Source organism: Dendrobates tinctorius, unplaced genomic scaffold, assembly GCF_039654945.1.
Source record: "Dendrobates tinctorius isolate UK_male_01 unplaced genomic scaffold, ASM3965494v1 ptg000250l, whole genome shotgun sequence".
In the NCBI taxonomy this organism is placed as follows: Eukaryota; Metazoa; Chordata; class Amphibia; order Anura; family Dendrobatidae; genus Dendrobates; species Dendrobates tinctorius.
In genome coordinates, this window is record NW_027361917.1 from 43,995,156 (window position 1) to 44,017,378 (window position 22,223).

The 22,223-nt window shown below is 46.7% G+C and overlaps 1 pseudogene; it reads right to left on the minus strand.

Annotated features, from left to right (window-relative positions):
- Positions 1-2,801: 2,801 nt before the first annotated feature.
- On the minus strand, positions 2,802-20,655 carry LOC141063388 (polymerase delta-interacting protein 3-like; annotated as a pseudogene).
- Positions 20,656-22,223: the final 1,568 nt, after the last annotated feature.

A 22,223-nucleotide genomic window follows, 5' to 3' on the forward strand; every position in this document is an offset into this window, starting at 1 on the left:
TCTGACACACATGATTGACTTTATGTTGCGCTGCCTTTCCCGTGACCCTCATATTCTCCAAATTTTGGGTGAAAATTATTACTGGTTGGTGACACTTCTAGACCCACGCTACAAGGAGAGCTTGCAATCTCTTCTTCCAGAGGCATACAGGTGTACTAAAATAGTGCAGTACCAGAAGGCCATTGTTGCGGAATTATTAAAAAAATTCCCATCTGAAAACGCTGGTGGCAGAGGTCACAGTTCGTTGGTCAACCAAGAAGTACAGGCGAGAGAGACACAACTCCAATCTAGCAGAGGCAAGGGAACACTGGCAAAGTTCTGGGAGAATTTTCTCAGACCCTCCCATCGGGGCGAGGTAATCTCACAAGGAGTGCAAAGTTTTGGAAGATGCTGAGGGAGTACATTGCTGACCGTACCAACATCCTCCGTGATACGTCTGTGCCTTTTAATTATTTGGCAATCAAGCTGGACCCATGGCATGAACTGTCTCTCTACGCCTTGGAGGTCCTGGCCTGCTCTGCCGCTAGCATTTTGTCAGAGCGTGTTTTTAGTGCTGCTGGTGGAATTATAACTGATAAGAGCATCCGCCTGTCAACTAAAAATGCTGACAAGCTGACTCTTATAAAAATGAACAAGGGCTGGAATGGGCCAGACTTCTCTATACCACCGAATGATAACAGTGAAACATAACCTCAAATCCAGTGTCATTTTTTGGGAGGTATATTCCCATGCACCTCTTCACACCCACTCTTTGGTATATGGTTCCTTTGCCTATTTGCTGTTATCCTCCTCCTTCTCCTCATCCTCATCAGCCACCACCACTAGATCACCATTGTGACGGTGATCCATGATGCAACAGCCACGTTATTGTGTTAAAGGGTGTTTTAAATAGTTTTTTTTTATACATTATGTTGATGTATACCCCCAGGGGGAAATGTTTGGCAGCCCATACACTTAGTATATGGGCATTACAAGTACAGGACACTCGTTCCTTTAAACTGGGAAAATATTTTTAGGAGGCCATCCTCCACATCTTTTCCGATACCACCACTAGATCACCAGGGTGAACGTGTTCCGTGATGCAACAGCCACGTTATTGTTTTCAAAGGGGTGTTCTTAGTGTCAGCAGAGTTCACCTATTGTTTCTTGTCCCCCCTTCCCAATGAGCTGTCCAAATAAATATCAATTTAAAAAAATAATAGGGTTGTTCAGGAAGAGCAATAGATAGTTGTGGTATGGCACTGTGCTTTGCCTACACTCGAGAATTTTTTTTATTACCAGCATTAATACACATTTGTAAATGCAGATGAAGTTGATGGAAAACCACAATTTGTGTCCTTCCAGCTTACCTCTGTACACATCTCACTATTTAGATCACTATTAGCATGATCTACTTCCCTTCAGCATTTCTCTGTATTCAGATCACAGATATCACAACATGCTTCAGCCGCAGAGCAATAAGTATTGCCTACGATTGTAGAGTTCTGGATGACATTTTCACAGTGTGAAACATTAATTAGGCATCATAAATTATTATTGCCTTCTGTTATATATAATATAAAATTTTTTTTTTGCATATATGTCATGCATTGGTAATGCAGACAATTTTGTTTGCTTTCTTTGCACAGCTAATTTAATTTCACTATATGCACATATAGCGTGGTTTGCACAAATCATCTTGTGAACTCTGCAGATTCATCTGAGTTGCTTTTTTAGCACATTTACTATAAGGGCGTCTGTTTGCACACATGATTCAATCACGTGTAACTATGCAGCATAGGAACATTTCATTCAGGTTTCTTTTCAATTAGGTATGGCAATACATTTATATTTATTTCTATGTTATCGGTTATGATTTTTCATACAGTGCACTTTGCATAAGATTATTGTAATAATAATTTCATAATCGTTACATTTGTGTATCATAAATTACTATTGCCTCATGTCATATATAATATAAAAAAATTTTTTTTTGCATATATGTCATGCATTATTTTTATGTGTGCATTTTTTATGTGTGCATTTTTCATCTACATTCATGATATTTTTCTAGTCCTGGATTTTTGAATGCTCCTTTTTTGTCTTCCATTCTTGGAGAATTACTATTTTTTATATATGTTCCTAATAAAGGTGTTTTACATAAAAATTATTTTTGGCAGCATATCGTCTCTTTCCTTGGTCATAATCTGAGTTTTTGTGTTTCTATATTAACAGATTATTGAAGAAACTTAAACAAGTTATTCTACATTTAGCCTCCCTTTACATAACAGTAGAACCATAATCGTGTTGGATCAGAATACTAGAGCAAGGGTAAAGTGGAAAATCTTGAGGCAGTAACGCAACTGCCCCATAACGAAGGTGAACTGTACTACAATGTTGGGAGCAGGATTGATTGTCCAATGCCTGATGCAAGACTCCTTCAAACATCAACTACCTGCTGGTGATCAGCACTAAACAAAATGCAAAAAGCAAAATTAAGGTTTTTTTTAAGGAGTCTCTGGGCCCATATGTTACTTGGAAATCTCTCTTATTACAGTCTCCAATTTGTGTTGGTCTCATCAGAGCTTAATCTTAAATGCACGGTGGCTCAGTGGTTAGCACTGCAGCCTTGCAGCGCTGGAGCCCTGGGTTCGAATCCCACCAAGGACAACATCTGCAGGGAGTTCGTGGGTTTCCTCTGGGCACTCTGTTTTCCTCCCACACTCCAAAGACATACTGATAGGGAATGTAGATTGTGAGCCCCATCAGGGACAGTGATGAAAATGTGTGCAGACTGTAAAGCACTACGGAATATGTTAGCGCTATATAAAAATAAAGATTATTAAATGCAGTTGGTTGGATGCTGATGAACCTGAGGATTTAAAGAGTTCTATTAAGATAGTATCAGGATCAACTTGAGCTGGAGGATTTGAATCAACACTGGAGGAGGTTGGGCTTCTTCTAGATTCACCTTCCTTATTTGATGGGATGTCACTTAATCTTTGAAAGATGGGCTGGTCTGATGTTATCCCACCACCATTCAAATGAAGATTGCATTTCATTGATTGTCCATCTAGGTATCTGTTGTTGTATTTTCTGTAATCACAACTGCATCTTCATTTCTTTTAAACACAACCTCTGCAACTCCGTAACTCAACAAGTGGGCGAGCTTCAAGGCACCGTATACACATGTAAGCTACACAATATCTTCCTCTGTGACTCTTGGATGCAAATTATTAGCAGTCATTTTTTTGCCTTCTAATGGGCTAAAGACAGACTCTTTTGGAGTCGGCCCTACTGAAGAACTGTCCTCCTTTGTGACAAGTGTCCACGACATGTTGGTTAGAGCCTTTGTGTCCAATAAAGGTAGCAAAGTCTCGTGCTGAGTAGACTTAGGAGATCTGAATGCATCATTCTGCACTACTTTAGTAAGAAGTAATGTTTGCCCAAGAGAAAATGAATTTCCAGACATTCCTGACCATTTTTTCCACAGTATTGGCAGATGTGATTGTCACACCGCCACTGCATACTCACCCTGCCTCGGCTCCCGCGCCGCAGCCTCCCGCCGTCCGACATCCACGGCAGTCCCTTCTGACAGGTCCGCGTCCGACGGCGTCTCTGCATACAATGCGCATGCGCCATAGGCCGCGGCCGCGCCTCCCTCCTGTGAATTATGCTCCGGCAATGCCCTGACCCGGAAGCACCACCGAACCAATGGCAGTCCAGACAGGAGCATATCAGGCCTTCCTCCTTTGAGGGAGGTGCCTGATCGTTGTGTTTGCTAGCACACTAGGTCCTGCTTCCTCGTGTTCCTGCCGCAGTCTCTCAGTCCTGTACTCCGTGGTTCCTGCCGCAGTCCCACAGTCCTGTACTCTGTGTTCCTGCTCCGTCCTGCTATCTACGCTCCAGTCCTGCAGTCCTACTCCAGTCCTGCCTCCCGTGTTCCTGCTCCGTCCTGCTATCTATGTTCCGGCCCTGCAGTCCTACTCCAGTCCTGCCTCCCGTGTTACTGTGTGGTACTAGCAGGTACGCAGGATGCAGTGTCGAGATGCGAGACGGTTTTGTGCTTTTGGTAACAACTTTTATAGGTTTATAGGTAACTATCCGCAGGGACAGTCTAAGCAACCGACCAAAATAACAGGAATTGTCCTTGCAGGGACTCAATACAAGCCAACACGGAAATCTAAGAACACGACTAAGTCCGGCAAAGCCGGTCACTATAGGGCCGCGGTATGGCCGACTATGGGTCCTTAACTATATAGTGTCACTTAATCAGCTCGACGTCCCTCAGCGTCCCGGACAATTGTTCTTCGGAGTAGCAGCCGCTGGGCCCAGCCGCTGAAGATCTGTCGTAGTCTTGGAGCATTCCAACGCTCCGGTGAAGCAGGGGCACAACAGGCCCCGGACGAGTCCTTGGACAGATGGGCCGCAGCTCCCGGATAGGGGCAAGCAGCGGCAATGCGGGGTGGCGGCTGGCAGGCCACCTGCGCAGCCAGCGACTGCAATGGAGGACCCGCGGAGAGCAACGGCCCAGCCCTTGCCGCGGACTGGAGCGGGACAGTGGTGGCCACCGATGGCACATAACTAGCCGCGGCCACGGGTAGAAGCGGGGCAGCTGCGGGCAGCGGGAGACAGGCCGCGGGCTGAAGTGAGGCGGCAGCGGCCGCTGGTGTCCGCGGGCAGGCCGCAGCCGTGGGCAGGAGCGAGGCGGCAGTGGCTGCTGGTGACCGCAGGCAGGCCGCAGCCGTGGGCTGGAGGAAGGCGGCAGCGTCCGCTGGTCGACGCGGGGCAGCGGTTCTCAGACTGTCGTCTCGGCACCGTCACACTGATGTCCAGGGGGAGTTTCTCTCCTGTCTCTGGCCTCCTTCCTGGCTCCGGTGAGTCGCTCTGGCTCTCAGTCACTCCCACAGTCTCCTGCTCCTTCTGTCCCGTTCTGCTGACTCTCTGTTGCTCTCATTCCCCGCCCCTTTTATACCGGCTCCTCCCCCAGCCCATCTGTCAGTCTTACCGGTCCGTCCCTGAACTCTGTCCCCCGGGAACAGTTTCCCCTGGAACCTAGGTGACGGTCCCCTTGGTTCCGACCCGGACACTCGGCCGGGACCCTCTCTCCCACACTCCCCCACCCTGTATGCTCGCCAGTCCTCGGGCGAGGGCTTTAGTAGACTCAAATTAGTCTTTTGAGGTGACAGTTCTTGTCGCCACATGAACTGGTCCTGTTCGTAGCGTTCAGGGGGTTTGCCAGCTGTTGACCGCTCAGAGCGTCTAAGTTCGGTTGTGGTTGAGTTTTCTGGGGTGGTGGATGGTGGTAGGTTAGTTGATTCTGGTGGGGTGGCTGGGTCCACTGCGATATCACTACTTGGATGGCCCGCGGGTGCAGCTGGGGAGTCCTCCTCATCATCCAAGTCCCAGACCGCTGACGGTGGGTCGGGGACCTGAGGGAACGGCTCTGATCGCAGGGGATCAGTGGACACACATGGACGTAGCATGTTACGGTGTACAACACGAATGACAGGTGTGCCGCTTTCTTCGGATTGTATTTCATACACAGGCCCGTCGGGGCTTATTCGGCGCAACACTCGGTACGGGTTTTCCTCCCACCGTGGCTCTAACTTGTTTTGGGGGCATTGATCTAGCACGAGTACCCGATCCCCAGTTTGAAAGTCAATAGGTGGCGGTAGCGCTCCCCCTGGTGTTCTAGGTCCTGGAGCTTTGTATGGACAATTCGGTGGAGGGTTTGTAGTCGTGCCAGTGGCTCCGGACCCAAGAGGATACTCCAGTCCAGGGTTGAGGTTCTTCTGGGTTTAACTCCAATTCTGTGATCCCTTTGCCTTCTCGTCCAAACAGCAGCGAATAGGGGGTATAACCGGTCACCCGGTGCACTCGGTTGTTGTAAACCTACACCAGTTCAGGAACATACTGGCCTTTCAGTCACTTTCCAGGGTACGCAGCATTTGAATTAGTGTCCAATTAAATCGTTTGCAGGCTCCGTTCCCCTGTGGGTGATATGGTGTAGTCCGAGACTTATCGATACCGTAGAGATGATGCAATTCTTCCATGACTCTTCCTAGGAAGCACGCTCCCTGATCCGAATGTAATCGTTGCGGGCAGCCGTACACTTGGATGAAGTTTTTACAAATTGCATAGGTGGCCGACTCTGCAGTTTGGTCTTGGGTGGGGGTGACCACGGCGAATTTGGTGAAATGATCCACCATAACGAGACAATGTTCATACCCCTGGTATACGGGACCTTTGGTCAGATAGTCCACCGTGAGGAGCTCAAGGGGAGCTGATGTTAAGATTGTTTGCACCGGGGCTCGTTGTGCGGGTGGTTTAGCAAGCTCGCATTGGCGTCAGGTTCGGCAAACTTCCTCCACAGTGGCGTGTAAGCGCGGGTGGTAAACTATCTGTTGTAACCATTGCAAAGTCTTTTGAGCACCGAAGTGAGCCCCTTTTTCGTGGGCTTCATGCGCCAGTTTGCCTAGGTGGGCTCTGGGCACGACCACCTGCCAAGTTATATCAGACATTGTCCGTGACACTGCCTTATGATATAATAGCCCCTTCTTGAAGACTAATTTCTCCCATTGGCGCAACATCAGCAACATATCCTGGGACAAAGTTTGTCTCTGTGAGTCAGTGGGCAATTTGCCGGTGGTTACCCATCGACGCAGGAGTCCAATTTCACCATCTTCCTGCTGCTGGATCCATCTGTCCCGTGTCTGTTCCAGCATTCCCCGTGAGGGTCCTGAATGGGACACTTCCTGCGCGACAACTGCAAGCGCGGCGGTGGTGAGGGCAAATGGCATCTCTTCCCCTTCCAATTCGTCGTCCTGACTTTTCCCTGGGGTTGTGTGCCGGATCCTGGAGAGGGCATCGGCGTGTACATTTTCAGCTCCTCTTTTATAGATGATCTTATAGTTGAACTTGGCCATCCGGGCCACCCATCGCTGCTCCAGAGCCCCCAGTTTGGCATTTTCCAAATGGGCCAGTGGGTTGTTGTCAGTCTGCACCACTACCTCAATACAAAAAGGGTGGGGGAACAAGAGGCGCAATAGTGCCCTATCACTAGTGACACTACAATGTGAGTGGTGTAATGCAGTTCCACTCACCTATTCCAGTTGTGTGACCCACAACTGGCTTGAAGACATAACACAGTATCAGCTGCTGCAGGACTTCCACCGACCACTCCAACGTGGAAAAACTGCCAGAAAATATGGGAAGCAAGGTGTGCCACAGTCCGCGCTGCTGAGTCCACAAAATCACCTGGGATGCAAGATGTTGTAACAAAGTACTTCTTTATTCCTTCCTACGCGTTTCGGCGCCCTTCCTGGCACCTTCCTCAGGGACCTGAGGAAGGTGCCAGGAAGGATGCCGAAACGCGCAGGAGGAAATAAAGGAGTACACTGCTACAACATCTTGCATCCCAGGTGATTTGTGAATCTTGGCAGCGTGGACTGCAACACACCCTGCTTCCCACAACTTTCTGAAGGTTTTTCCACGTGTGAGTGGTTGGTGGAGGTCCTGCAGCAGCTGATTCTGTGATATGCTCTCAAGCCAGTTGTGGGTTACACAACTGGAATAGGGCACTATTGCGCCTCTTGTTCCCCCCACCTTTTTTGTATTGATAACATGGAAATCTAAGAACACAACTAAGTCCGGCAAAGCTGGTCACTATAGGGCCGCGGTATGGCCGACTACGGGTCCTTAACTATATAGTGTCACTTAACCGGCTCGACGTCCCTCGGCATCCCGGACGATGGTTCTTCGGCGTAGCAGCCGCTGTGCCCAGCCGCTGAAGATCTGTCGTAGTCTTCGAGCGTTCCAACGCTCTGGTGAAGCAGGGGCACAACAGGCCCTGGAGGAGTACTTGGACAGATGGGCCGCAGTCCACGGATAGGGGCAAGCAGCGATGCGGGGTGTTGGCTGACAGGCCACCTGCGCAGCCAGCGACTGCAATGGAGGACCCGCGGCGAGCATGACCCGGCCCTTGCCGCGGACTGGAGCGGGACAGTGGTGGCCACCGATGGCACAGAACTAGCCACGGCCATGGGTAGAAGCGGGACGGCTGCGGGCGGCTGGAGACAGGCTGCAGCCGAGGGCTGAAGTGAGGCGGCAGCGTGTTGTGAGTTCATTTTCCCCTTCACCGTCGATGTCTGATGAACTCCCTCTTCTGGTGAAGGAAGGTAGTGAGGCTGATTACCAAAAACCTGATCTGGTAGATGATGACTGGGTAACAGGAAATTCTGACTGGATATAAGGCAGCCGATACCCTTCTGAGTCGCTGGTGATTTCTCTGCTGGATTCTTGGAGACCAGTCTGATTCCTGCTTTCCAAAGATAAGTTTTTGCTCTGCTAGTGAACTTATTAGTTTTGTTTTGTTTACCTTGCTTTTTGGAGTTCAGCCATCCCCGGTCGGGGGTGTGACGAGTTCCATTTTTGTCTCTGATCAGTTTGTCTCTTTGCTCTGTCTTCAGAATTTACCTGAGTGCTGATATAGTCTTTTTGAAGTCCGAGCCCTTCTGAGTGGCTGGTAATTCTGGTATGAATGAGTCACCGAAGGGGGAAAAAACAAAAATACAAGCTAAGTCCAGAAAACCGGAGAGGTTGAAAGCTATCGGATTGCAGACCCCTGATCCTATCCACAACAACTAACAGTAACCGTGGGGGGTTCCTACGATGCCCCAGACCCCTCGATCACAGCCGGAGAACTAAATAGGCCTAAAGAAAGAAAGGGGAAATCTAAACTGCCCCAGAGCAGACCCCAAAGCAATAAGCAGCCCCCAACATATAATGACGGTGAAGCAAGATGAAACCACTAACACAGATAGAAAGATAGGTTGAGCAAACGATGGGGCCCAAGCTAACTAAAAAGGACAGGATAGAAAAGCTGCTGTCTGCAATCCGCAATAAACCCTACCAAAAAATGTCCCAACCGTTTGATAGGAAAAACAGGCCCTGAAGTCGCTCAGACTTCAAAAAGACTATATCAGCACTCAGGTAAATTCTGAAGACAGAGCAAAGAGACAAACTGATCAGAGACAAAAATGGAACTCAGCACACCCCCGACCGGGGATGGCTGAACTCCAAAAAACAAGGTAAACAAAACAAAACTAATAAGTTCACTATCAGAGCAAAAACTTATCTTTGGAAAGCAGGAATCAGACTGGTCTCCAAGAATCCAGCAGAGAAATCACCAGCGACTCAGAAGGGCGTCGGCTGCCTTATATCCAGTCAGAATTTCCTGTTACCCAGTCATCATCTACCAGATCAGGTGTTTGGTAATCAGCCTCACTACCTTCCTTCACCAGAAGAGGGAGTTCATCAGACATCGACGGTGAAGGGGAAAATGAACTCACAACAGCAGCGGCTGCTGGTGTCCGCGGGCAGGCCGCAGCCGCGGGCAGGAGAGAGGCAGCAATGGCTGCGAGTGACCGCGGGCAGGCCGCAGCCGTGGGCTGGAGGAAGGCAGCAGCAGCTGCTGGTGACCGCGGGCAGGCCGCAGCCGCGGGCTGGAGGAAGGCGGCAGCAGCTAACTCACTGTGACTCTCATTCCCCGCTTCTTTTATACCGGCTCCTCCCCCAGCCTGTCAGTCTTACCGGTCCGTCCCTGAACTCTGTCCCCCGGGAACAGTTTCCCCCGGAACCTAGGTGACGGTCCCCTTGGTTCCGACCCGGACACTCGGCGGGGACCCTCTCTCCCACACTTGCTCCGTCCTGCTATCTATGCTCCAGCACTGCAGTCCAACTCCAGTCCTGCCTCCCGTGTTCCTGCTCCATCTTGCTGTCTAGGCTCCAGTCCCACAGTCCTACTCTGGTCCTGTCTCCAGTTATCCTGCTCCGTCCTGCTGTCTATATCTCCTACAGTTTTGTGCTCCTACTCCAGTCCACTCTGAGCCGCCCCTCTCTGTACCGGCTATGGTGGTTCCCGAACCCCTGGGCCTGCTCCTAACCATCCCTGTATAAGGTCGGCTCCCCTTGGCAGCTCACCCGGGGCCCCTCGGTACCACGATCCAGAGGGTCCACACCTGGAGATTTTCCGCACTCAACCAGCCATGTTAACAGTACGATCAGGCCATGAACTCCGCCAGTACTTCTGCTGCTACCCAAAAGGAGTTGCTCTTTTTACGGGAGAATCAGAGATGCATCATGTCTGTCATGAAGTCTATGGACACCCATTTGTCGGCCCTGCAGGTGGCTGATCCTGGAAATGCCACTCAACTAGCCAATGTTCAACAGGAGCTGGGCCTCAAGGCCATATTTTGAGTTATATAGCCTCCGTTGATAGCCGTTTGTCGGTCCTTCAGTCTGCCGCCACAACCCCGACTCCGCCGTCCGTGCCTCCAGCTCTCCCGATGCCCCGCCTCGCCAAGCCACCTCGGTTTAGTGGCGATCCCAAGCTCTGCAGGGGGTTCTTAAATCAGTGTTGCCTCCATTTTGAATGGTTGCCTCAGCAATATCCCTCTGACCGGGCCAAAGTGGCCTTCATTATGTCCCACCTGGAGGGAGAGGCCCTGTCCTGGCTGAACTATCTATGGGAACGGGACAACCCCTTTGTCTCGAGTCTTACGGTCTTTTTGGATACTTTTCGCAGGGTTTTTGATGAGCTGGGTCGGTTAGCCTCCCTTACCGAATCTCTTTTTAACCTTCATCAGGGTTTCCTCACGGTCGGGCAGTATGCGATCCGCTTTCGCACTCTCTCCTCTGAACTGGGTTGATATAACGTGGCATTGGTGGGGGCATTCTGGCGCGTTCTTTCGAGCAGGATAAAGGATGAACTCGCGGGTCGGGATACCCCGACCACCCTAGAGGACCTTATCTCACTGGCCAGCCAAACATTGACCTTCGCTTCCAGGAGTGCTCCCGGGAATCAGCGAGAGACAGGAGGTCTACTAGACCTGTCCGCTAGTCCCCGTCCAGCCGGGTCCCCTTCTCCTTCCTCAGTCGAACCCATGCAGGTGGATCGGCTCAAGTTGGCCGAGTTGCGTCGGAGGGAGAGACGGGCCCAAGGCTTATGCCTCTATTGCGGGGGTTCGTCTCATTTTGTCTGCACCTGTCCTGAGAGACCGGGAAACTCCTCCACCTAGGTCAGGTAAGAGAGGCCTCCCTAGGTGCTATTGATTCCTCTCAACCTCTTACCATTTCTGTTCTTGTGGTTTCAGGGCAGAGACGTGGGTCCGAGGTGGCCTACGTGGATTCGGGCTCGGCGGGTAACTTCATCCGGCGTGAAGAGGTGGACAAGTACCAAATTCCCGTGGTTACCCTATGTAATCCTCACCTGATTGCCGCAGTGGATGGCAAACCGCTACAGGAGACTGTCACCTTGGTCACTGAGGAAGTGGAGTTACAAGTCGGAGCCTTACATCGAGAGAAGATAGCCTTTTACGTTTTGCCCAAGCTCTCCCATGCGATTCTACTCGGTCTCCCTTGGTTAAGGACTCATCAGCCTGTCCTAGACTGATCTTCAGGGGAGGTAGTCCGCTGGGGCCACCCGTGCCAAGCTCACTGCCTGACTCCAGTGCATCTTGCATCCGCTCCTCGGCCACCTCCGGACCTTGTGGGCCTTCCTTCAGCCAACAGTTCCTACGCCGATGTCTTTGATAAGAAGGAAGCGGAGGTTCTTCCTCCACATCGGTCTTTTGACAGCCCAATTGAGCTAATCCCTGGTTCGACCCCTCCTAGGGGCAGAATCTACCCTCTGTCTCCTGCAGAGACCTTAGCCATGTCCGAGTACATCCGGGAGAACCTCGCTAAAGGTTTTATATGGAAATCCTCTTCGCCCGCGGGAGCCAGGTTTTTCTTCGTCAAGATAAAGGACGGATCTCTACGCCCGTGCATTGACTATTTGGGCTTGAATGAGATCACCGTCAGGAACAGGTATCCTCTTCCACTCATTCCAGAGCTGTTTGACCGTCTCAGAGGGGCTCGAGTCTTCTCCAAGCTAGACCTTAGGGGAGCTTATAATCTGGTCCGTATCCATGCTGGTGACGAGTGGAAGACGGCTTTCAACACTCAAGACGGCCATTACGAGTACCTGGTCATGCCCTTTGGTCTCTGCAATGCTCCTGCAGTGTTTCAAGAGTTCGTCAACGAGATCTTCCGGGAGCTCTTGTACTCCTGTGTGGTCATGTACTTAGATGACATTCTCGTCTTCTCTCCGGATCTCGCATTCCACAGAAAGAGTGTTCGCCTGGTGTTACAGCGTCTTCGGGAGAATCGACTGTACGCCAAGATTGAGAAATGTTTGTGAGAGCAAGCCTCTCTGCCATTTCTGGCATACATAATCTCAGTCACTGGATTAAGGATGGATCCCGAGAAACTAACTACCATCCTCAAATGGCCTTGCCCCGTTGGAGTAAGAGCGATACAACGGTTTCTCGGATTTGCCAATTATTACAGGGAATTAATGCTCCCGGTATCCTCTAGAGATTTTTTTGCTAACCTCAGGGGAGGGTGGCTTATGGAGGGGGTACTGTTACGCCACCACTGCATACTCACAAGGCCTCCGCTCCCGCGCCACAGCCTCCCGCTGTCCGACATCCACGGCGGTCCCTTCTGACAGGTCCGTGGCCGACGGCGTCTCTGCATGCAATGCGCATGCGCCATAGGCCGCGGCCGCGACTCCCTCATGTCAATTATGCTCCGGCAATGCCCTGACCCGGAAGCACCACCGAACCAATGGCAGTCCAGACATGGGCATATCAGGCCGTCCTCCTTTGAGGGAGGTGCCTGATCATTGCGTTTGCTAGCACGCTAGGTCCTGCTTCCTCGTGTTCCTGCCGCAGTCTCTCAGTCCTGTACTCCGTGGTTCCTGCCACAGTCCCACAGTCCTGTACTCCGTGTTCCTGCTCTGTCCTGCTATCTACGCTCCAGTCCTGCAGTCCTACTCCAGTCCTGCCTCCCGTGTTCCTGCTCCGTCCTGCTATCTATGTTCCAGCCCTGCTGTCCTACTCCAGTCCTGCCTCCTGTGTTCCTGCTCCATCCTGCTATCTATGTTCCAGCCCTGCAGTCCTAACCAAGTCCTGCCTCCCGTGTTCCTGCTCCGTCTTGCTGTCTAGGCTCCAGTCCCGCATTCCTACTCCGGTCCTGTCTCCAGTTATCCTGCTCCGTCCTGCTGTCTATGCTCCAGTCCTGCAACCCCACTCTGGTCCTATCTCCTACAGTCTCGTGCTCCTACTCCAGGCCACTCTGAGCCACCCCTCTCGGTACCGGCTATCGTGGTTCCCGAACCCCTGGGCCTGCTCATAACGATCCCTGCATAGGGGTCGGCTCCCCCTGGCAGCTCACCCGGGGCCTCTCGGTGCCACGATCCAGAGGGTCCACTCCTGGAGATTTTCCGCACCCGACCAGCCGTGGTAACAGTGATTTTTATCTTCTTGGTGGGGATGTGGGAAAGTTCCAAGTCATCATCAATACCATCATCGTCCATATCTTGTATAGAGGAAAGCTGTGGTTTCCCTGGTTCATGATTAACAATGTTTATTCACATTCCTTTAACATTGTTCATTACACCTGAAGAAATAGTTTTCGGCTGTGAAATTTTGATGGTTTTGGTAATATTTATGGTTGAAGATGAAGAACCTTGTGCCATGGGAGAGTTGATAGTTACGGCAGGTGCACTCCACTTTAAACTTAGTTTTTCACAAGCATCCATCAGTTTGCCTGGTTGTACTCCAACACTGATCTGCTGCTTCCTAGAATTCAGCATCTCACGAGCATCTTGCACTTTACCCTTTATATGGAAACATGTCACTTTGGCAACCATTTTTTCACGGGCATCTTTTATGCCTAGCTTGAGACGTGCATCTGTTACAGTTATCTTCTGACGGGCATCAAATGCATTCCAGTAATTGGTGGTAGGTAAACGACTAATAATTGTAGGCTGGATCTCGAATCTCATACCTCCCATAGCCCCCCTGTTATTAATACTGTACGTTCCCATTACCGCTGTCACCATGCCCCTTTTCCTGATCACTTCATCCAACGACATGTATGCCACCAGCAACTGTGTAGGAAACCATGTTATTGTTTTCAAGGGTGTTTATGATGCCCGTAAAAAAAAATGTTAACACAGTATGTTGATGTGTACCCCCCCAGGGGGAAATGTTTGTCAGCTTAGTGTAGGGGCATTTACAAGTATAGGAGACCTGCTCCTTTAAACTGGGAAAACATTTTTCAGAAGCCATCCACCACATTTCTTCCTTGGGAGATTGGAGTGCATGCATATTTGTGGCAGGCCTTGTATTCACTTCACGGGCAAACTTTATGTGACTTAATAAAATCATAATAATGGGAACTTTGCTTTCATTTGGCCATCCACGTGGGTTCAAAGGCTTATTGGGGTGCGTGTAACTTTGGTGCGGGGCAGGCCTTCCATTCAATGCATAAGCAAACAGTATGGGAGTACCAAATGAATAATGTGAACTTGGTTTTCATGTGGCCATCCAGTACATGTGTTCAAAGGCTTGTTGGGGTGTGTGTAACTTTGGGGCAGGGCAGGGCAGGCCTTGCATTCAATGCATAAGCAAACAGTATGGGAGTACCAAATGAATACTGAGAACTTTGGTTGCATGTGGTCATCCATGACGTCTGTTCAATGAGTTGTTGGGGTGCCACCAAATTTTGGGCAGCCCTGCCACTCACTGCATACGCAATAACAGTATAAGGTACCCACTGTTTTATAATGGGAACAACAAAGCATTGCTCTCTAAAAAAAGTGAGGGCCGACTGCTGGCCCTATAAAAATACTTTGTGACTTTCAGAGTCACTCTTTCATAAATGAAACAGGATGTGTCTGATGATGTGTCACACACCACATGGCCAAATAAGGTTGTAAAATGTTAAAATGACATTTCCCAGTGAATTCATTTGTCTTGGCTGAAAGCAATGCTAAAGTTGAAAATGCATCAAAAATGCTACGTGTGAACATAGCCCAAGTGGTGGAGGAACATTTTTGTTTTGGGTTATTTATTTTGCTTTACATACAAATCATTACCCTGTAAAGGATATTCCTTAACATATTTCCCAGGAAAATCCATTTTAGTATTATCTTTGTATGTTTTATTGTGCGCCTGTAAAAGTGGCATAAGACTCTGACAACATTGTTCACAGGTGTGACCTGGGAGTCAGAAATGCTTCCGGGGGTATTCCCCATGATGTTCCCATGTCATTTATGCACTGTTCCCATCAATTTCAGACATTTTCAGACCCTAAAAGGACCCCCGGGGAGGTTGAGGCAAAAATGTTTGGTTTTCCCATAGACTTACATTGGGCTCGTTGCTCGGATCGAGCACTCGGGCATTCCAATTTGCTCGACCCGAGCAACAAGTACCCAAGCATTTTAGTGCTCGCTCATCACTAATATGCATACACACACTCCTATAATGATAACCCATGGACGCAGACATTTTCTTTTCCTTATGATTGAGTTTCAATCAAGGGAATCCCTGATGACAGAACATCAAAATCAGTCATAAATCACAACTAATACCTGAAATTAGAAAAAATTAGAATTAAAACATAAAATAATTTTAATACATTTCAAACAATGTCACAATTGTGATGCAAGCCTTCTAAAAGCATTTGGTATTGACCATATCCATATAAACAGACACTGGAGAGATTGGACTACTAGAAGCAAGATAGATAATGAAAGTGGGATGTGTCAGGGTCGCCCTCCCAGGGCTTTGGGGTACTCGGTACCGGGCCAGTCTCTCAGAGGGGAATGTCACAGCAGTGGTGACCCGGTCCATGGCCCTGGGCGCCCATGGAAAAGGGATGAAGCGATGGAATAAAGTTTATAAGTGGATGATACGTGATGCCACCTGTGGTGTTCGGCAATGAAGGTGTTAAGCCGACGCTGCAGACAGATCCTCTGGGACAGACGGTGTGGTGCAGCAGTGATGGTGTAGCCCTCCAGAGGCAGGGATGTAGTCCCAGAGCAGAGTAGATGAAGAGGATAGGTATTGAGGAAGAGGGTGTAGTGTCTGGCACGGAGATGTAGCAGTGCTGGAGAGTTTGCAGGAAGAAGGCAAGGACACAATAGGGTGCAGTTTCTTTTACCTTTACTTTGCTTGGTAAATGCAGTCCAGAATTCCAGATTACAGATGGAGCAGAGGCTGGCCAGCCTGGAAGCAACTTAGGAGTCTCTCTAGACAGATGGGTTGTGTAGACTCCTTCCTAGCGCTTAGTTTTAGGTACTTGCAGTACTGTGTTACACTGAAGTTCCATTTGCTTATTCTCTCTAGAACTCCCTCGTATGGCAGACAGCTGTAGCCTTTCTCTTCTGGCTCACACGTCGCTGTTGTGCCTCCAAGTCTTATGTGGGAATAGAGCAATTACAGCTTCCTATTCCTCCGGTTTCTGTTGCAGGACCATCAGTGTCCATACAGCCTTGGATACCGGGCTCCAGATCATGTGCTATAGCTGGGAATGAGCCTGAACTCTCTGCTCAATCTCCCAGCTCTTCTCCTCACGTTCACACATGTTGCCCTCCTCACACAAACTCCTCATTCTCCCTTCCTGGCCCCCAGAGAGTAGCTCCTCCTCAGCTTTGGTTCAGAGCTCCCTCTGCTGACCTGGAATGGAACTGTGCTGTGTGTTGTGGTTAACTGCCAGCGAGACCCTTTATTGCTTCTAAGCATGACATCACACTCCCTAGGAGGAAGGTAATGCCACTGTGGCGACCATACTCCTTGGGGCGCCACATGTCCGCCCAAATGGACTAAATGAAGTTTTGAGTTTTGCACCCTTACTATGCGAGCATCATTATTTTAGGGTTTCAGGGTTTTTCTTTTTGGGTTCTGTTATATGATTATTTTATATGTTTTAATTCAAATTTTTTCTAATTCAGGTATTGGTTGTGATTTTCGACTGATTTTGATCTTGTGTCATCAGGGATTCCTTTGTTCCTTTGACAGACTCTCAATCATAAGGAAAAGAAAATGTGTGTGTCCATGGGTTATCATTATAGGATACGTTATGTTATCTTCATATAGATGATTCATGTTGAAAATTATTATCGTGTTATTTTTCCATATTACAATCCTTTTTACTAATTATATGATACAGCTGATTTGTATTTGCAAATTATGTCCTATCATGGAGATATTTTTCATTGCTATTCCTTTTTATTAATTATATGATACAATTTCAAGAGGGTTGTGTGAGTGTGTTTATGCTTTCAACAGCAGGTACAATTATTGTATGTTTGGTGGTTTAGTTTGTGACATCAGTGCACTTTATCATTATGTTATGTTTAGAAATGAGCAAAATTGATCAGGTCCCTGCTTATTTGGCCAGCTATAGCGCTTACCGAATAAGCTGTGGAGGGAACCCGGATACATGGAGCGTGCCGGCTGATCAGCTGTTCAGCTCCGCAGTTGCATGTGTTGCGGCTATGTGACACGCACAATACATGAATTCCAACCAGAGTAAACCTCATTCTACTTAATGTGCTTTGGATTAGGTGATCATCTGAACCAAATCTTATTTAATGAAGGAAAGTATAAAATACCCTGCCGTGGTGTTCACAATCCTCTTGTAATAGGACAAGCTGGATGGCAAAACAAGTGCTAGTAATATCCCAAAAGTAATAAGAATGAAAAAAATAACTTTTAACCATGCCAAAGGAGTTGAAAAGAGAAGTCTTGAGTGAGGAAAAGAAGGGTTCAATACTGGCTTTACAAGCAGAGGGATACAGTGAGCATCATGTTGCCTCCATCCTTACAATTTCTAAGGCGGCTGTCTATTACAACAAGGTCAAGCAGCAGACATTGGGGGCAACAAAGCTACAGACTGGCAGAGGGCGAAAACAACTCTCCACTGACTGGGATGACCGTCATCTTATTCGAATGTCACTCAGCAACCGCAGGATGACATCAAGTGACCCACAAAAGGAATGGCAAATGGCAGCTGGAGCGAAGTGCACGGCAATAACAGTTTTAACAAGCTCCTAGAGAAAAATCTCAAGTCATGTAAAGGTAGAAAAAAGACTTTCATCAATGAGAAGCAAAGGAGAGCCAGGCTGACCATAAGGTTTGGACCATAGAGGACTGGAGTAAGGTAATCTTCTCTGATGAGTCTAATTTTCAGCTTTGCCCAACAACTGGTCATCTAAAGGTTAGACGAAGACCTGGAGAGGTGTACAAGCCACAGTGACTTGCACCCACTGTGAAATTTGGTGGAGGATCGGTGATGATATGGTGATGCTTCAGCAAGGCTGGAATTGGGCAGGTTAATCTTTGAGAATGACTTATGAATCAAGCCGCATACAAGGTTATCCTGGAAAAACAGTTGATTCCTTCTGCTCAGGCAATGTTCCCCAACTCTGAGGACTGTTTTTTTCCAGCAGGACATTGCACCATGCCATACAGCTAGGCCAATCAATGTGTGGATGAAAGACCACCACATCAAATCCCTGTCATGGCCAGCCCAATCTCCAGACCTGAACCCCATTGAAAACCTCTGGAATGTAATCAAGAAGAAGATGGATAGTTACAAACCATTAAACAAAAAAGAACTGCTTAAATTTTTGTACCAGAAGTGGCATAAGGTCACCCAAAAGCAGTGTGAAAGACTTGTGGAAAGCATGCCAAGATGCATGAAAGCTGTGAATAAAAATCATGGTTATTCCACAAAATATTGATTTCTGGACTCTTCCTGAGTTAAAACATTGGTATTGTTGTTTCTAAATGATTATGAACTTGTTTTCTTAGCATTATTTGAGGTCTGCAAGCACTGCATTTTTTTTTATTATTTTGACCTTTTCTCATTTTCTGAAAATAAATACAAAATTTAGTGCTTGGAAATTCGGAGACATGTTGTCAGTAGTTTCTAGAATAAAAGTGCAATTTACATTTTACTCAAAAATATACCTATAAAGAAAAAAATCAGACAAAATGAAAATTTTGCAGTGGTCTCTTAATTTTTGCCAGAGCTGTATTTTATTTTAAGGTTATTGTTTAATGAAGAAAAACTCATTTTAACACCTTCTTTACTCTCCCTGGTTTTTCCCTGGTGCTCTATTTGTCAGGAGAAACTTCAATCACCTTTTTAAATAAATGTCACTTTAGCTTTTTATCATTTATATAAGTTGCTGGCGGATTTTCGTACTTACCCTAAAAGCAACATTTGCATGTGCAATGAATGGAGGCAGACAAAATATAAGTCACTTCTATTAAAATCAAATGCAAATCATCGCTTCAAACATTGTATGTTTAGAAAGCAGATGAAAAGAGAATCATTATACTTCATATGACAGGGCAACATAGGAAAAGCCACTGACTCTGGGGTGTGTTAGTATATAAAAGGTAATGGAGTCTGTTTGTAGTGCTTCAGTAATTAATTGGCTGTTCGGGTGATGTAATACTATTTAAAATTGACAATTAAATTTTATTCTGAACAATAATACAAAAGCCCTTAAATTTTATCAATGCAGGTGCTCAAACTGTTTTCCATCACAATTTGCACAGCTTTGAAGTCTGCCTCTTACGCTTCGACAAACATTTTAGCACAAGTCTCTTTGGGTATTAATTTCAAGTCTGGTGAACGTGCCGGCCAGTCAAGTGTGCCTCTTCGGCCAATCCATTTATTAGAAAATGTTTCATCAAGATACTCGCGGACTACTCTTGAATAATGTGTGCCCAATTTCGTTGGAAATAAAGGTCATTTGAATTAGGCTGTTGCTGTAACTGGGGAACAACTTGATTCATTAGAATTTCGAGATACTTATCTCCTGTGACTGTTCCATAAAAAAAATGGCCCAAAAACACCAAAACTTGAAATACCACCCCAAACATTGACACCAGGCTCATTTAGTTGTTGCTCTAATGTTAAATGCATGTTCTCATTATACCAGTAAATACAATTATGTCTGTTAATATGGCCAGATAATTTGAAAGAAGCTTCATCACTCCACATAATGTTATCTAAAATTACTGGATTTTCTTCAATTTCGTTAAGCATAATTTCACTAAATTGCAGCCGCCTGTCTGGGTCATCCTCCTATAAACCATGAATTAGACATGGACGATAAGCTTTCCACCCAATAGAGTTCAGGATTTGCATGATGGAAGCTCATGAAATTCCCAATTCTAAAGAAACTCTTCTGGTGGACTTTTTTGGACTCTGAAAAAATGTTTCAGCAACAAGTTGTTTATTATTTTCTGTACAGGCTGTTTTGGGTCAACCAGCTTTTGGAGCATTAAGGATTGAGCCAGTGGCACGAATGCGGTAAATGGTTTGTCTCTTTGGAGCTTGAGTACCAAATGTTTCAACCTAATTTACTCTAACTGTTTCAGCATTTTGAGATTTCCAATACTCTTTTAAAATCCATTTTCTTTGATCTTTATTTAAATTATTTGCCATTATGTGTTATCTGAATTATCTGAAAAGAAAACAGATTTGGTGGAGATTTATCTGTGATAACTGGATCTGTGAAACTGACTCAGTTGCCCTTAGCAACCAATCAGATTCCACCTTTCATTTTCCAAAGAGTCTGTGAAGAATGAAAAGTGGAATCTGATTGGTTGCTAAGGGCAACTGAGTCAGTTTCACTTTACACCATGTTTGATAAATCTTCCCCTTCATAACCCTATTACACATACCATCCACCTACTTTTGGACCACCCTGTATACTTTTGAAATTCTATTGTTTACATGAAAGTAAGTAACAGCGGTCATTTCGTTACCAGGATGGTTTAAAAGGAATGAAGTTCCGCACCGTCGGTATCACGGCTAAGGGCTTTTTACCCATAGTACCAAAATACGTGTGTTTTTTAAGGTTATGATGTTTGAATAAAAGCTGTGTCCAAATCCTACTGATCATAGGTTGAATTTGTGTTATTTCAGTTATTTATGGGAAGCCCAGTTGTTATAGATCTTAAGTTTTTACATCCCCACAGTCATGAAAGTGTTTTATAGTAGCTACCTAATAGTGAAGGCTGTATTCTCAATCACTCATCCTCTTTTCCTCCTGTCTCATTTTCTACGGTTTCATGTCTTTTCTGGAGGCCCATTCTCTGCCTCCCCTTCCTAGCTTTATCTTTTGTCCACCTTATAGAGAGTTCTGTGTGGCATGCCTATCCTTAAATGTCCATAAAACCCCCCACCTTTTTCCTCCAATCTCTTTCTGCCATATATGCTCCTAACCTATGGCTCAGAACATTGCTTTTTGATTATGATACAGTACATCTTTCTGATTTCTTAGTTTTGGTTTTTGATTTTCCTGAAAAATAAAAATATAAGCCCAAATATGATCCTGAAGGCACACTTACTATCACAGAGCTAAACTATATAAATATTCAGTTTAATCAATTATGTAAAGCCACATAAAAAATAGGGAGCAAATCATTTGAAAATATATCCCACATACATACTGTACATACCTGAATCTCAAGCCTTTGGTTGGGATAAATGAACCGTACTCCGAGTAGTTTGGTTGCTTAATTAAGATTCTATTCCTTTTTCACAAATTATAGAGGAAAACTCAGCACTCAAGTCGGAGTGTTGATCAAGGGATTTTCATTTGTATTCATGCAGTCAAAATTTGTGTATTAAGAGGGTTGTCCCCTTTCAGAAATTCCCATTCTTGTTTTAATCACCATCCTCGGGCTTTCCATTGAGCCTCCGCCACTGGTACTGGCTCCAGTACTCATGTCACCCCGGCAAAGCAGAAGCAAATCAGGGAGCTTGGCGCTGTTGCCCATTTACTGTAGATGGAAAGCTCCACTCAAAGCCGTTGAGGTCATTGACTGCCGTACTGCCAGCATGAGATCAGTGTACCTAAAAACGGGAGCAATGGCGGAGAGTCAGCAGTGGATCTAGAGATGATGAGTTAAGTGTAGTTTGGCTTTTAATAACAAACTGGACACAGGATTCTGGATTTTGTGAAAGGGCACAATGCCTTTAAATGCTGTTTTGGTCCTGTCCTTTTACAGATACATGCATTGCAGAGAGGATACTAGGAAGAAAATATACAAGCTAAGTAAAAACACTGTGGTCATGACCATCACGTCACTGCAATATGTTTGTTTGAAGAAGGTCTGATGGCTTGAATAAGAATAAAAATCTATTTATCAGCTATTAATCTTCTACAGACTATGCCTCTTAATGATGTTTTTCACATTATTTTAGCTAAAAGATAAAAATATATAATTGCCTCTGATTTCAGTAGGCTTACAATATTGCTGACACACCCGAGATTATAATGATAGCACTGATGACATGCGACTAAATCCTTAAAAGTGAAC